A 1,367-nucleotide genomic window follows, 5' to 3' on the forward strand; every position below is an offset into this window, starting at 1 on the left:
ATATATATAAAACCTCTTCATGGCACTTGGTTGGATCTAGCTATTGTGCCACGGGGTGTTACATTAGGTTTTGTTGTGCCTAAATTCATTCAAGTCAGAATAGTCTGCACCATAACGATCATGGAGAACTCCCGAGGATTCAGTGCAGAACGCCTGTCTGTAAACAAAAGCAAAGACTTGGTTTTTGACATTTTGGAGAACTTCCCCCTTTGTTTAGATAGACTTCTGTGGTAATATCCGTGAGTCCCGTTGAATGAAACTGCTAGAAATTAGGATCCAGATACAAATGTGGACTTTCTAGCCAGCTGACACAATGTACGACCTTGAAAACAAAACCAAGACTGTCATGCAAGAAGGTTTAAAGCAAGTGGAAGAGTAAACATAAAGGAATTTGGTTGGGAGCCCAAAGTAGAAATCCGAGTAAAAGATTTTGGTCTTCATTTAAACAGTGTGCAAGCCTCATTTAAATAAGGTAAAAAGGCAAATAGATATGGCTATAAAGTGGGAAGCCTGAGCCAATGTTGCAGTGTTTAGCCTAAAATATTGTAACTATACACCCTAAGCATATTGTTTATATTTTATAAAATGAATTTGGTAGAAATTCTTAAATATCTAAATTAAATATCTAAAAGTAAAATTTGGGGGATTATTTAGACAATCCTCTGGCTAATTCCAAGTGCTTTTTTATATTGTTGGTAAGAACAAAATCGTCCTTTCCTTTATGTCTCAAATTAAGACTCTGAAACTCGTAAGCCCCCAAAAGCAATTTGTTTTCATTTTTCATAAGACTTACATAATATTAAAATGTGCACTTACCTTCAGTAGCTACTATCCAAAAGGTATGTAAATAAAGAACAAAGTTGGAGGCAAAAGTTACTATCAAGCTATAGTAATCCAGACAGTGTGGTACAAATGAGGATCCACAGATGAATGGAATAAAGAACCTAGATATACACTTGCACTTACATAGACATTTGCTTTTTAACAAAGCAATCCAATGAAGAAGGAGACGTCCCTCAGAATACTAAACATCCATATTTTAACAAAACCCCTTGACTCACACCTCTTACTACACAGAAAAATCAATTTTGGATCAGAGACCTAAACATAAAAGCTAAAATCATAAAGCCTTTAAAGGAAAATAGCATATTTTTATGACTTGGGGATAAGCAAAGGTACTATCAGGTTCAGAAAGTAAAATCATTTAAGAAAAAATTGGTAAATTATATGTCATCAAAATTAAAACTTTCTGCTAATCAAAATGCACATTAGGAAATAAATAGGTAAGCTAAGACTGGAAGAAATATTCACAAAGAGATATTCACAAATAGGTAAGCTAATATTCACATCTGACAAAGGACGGGCAT

The sequence above is a fragment of the Mandrillus leucophaeus genome, unplaced genomic scaffold, assembly GCF_000951045.1.
Source record: "Mandrillus leucophaeus isolate KB7577 unplaced genomic scaffold, Mleu.le_1.0 Scaffold176, whole genome shotgun sequence".
Taxonomy (NCBI): domain Eukaryota; kingdom Metazoa; phylum Chordata; class Mammalia; order Primates; family Cercopithecidae; genus Mandrillus; species Mandrillus leucophaeus.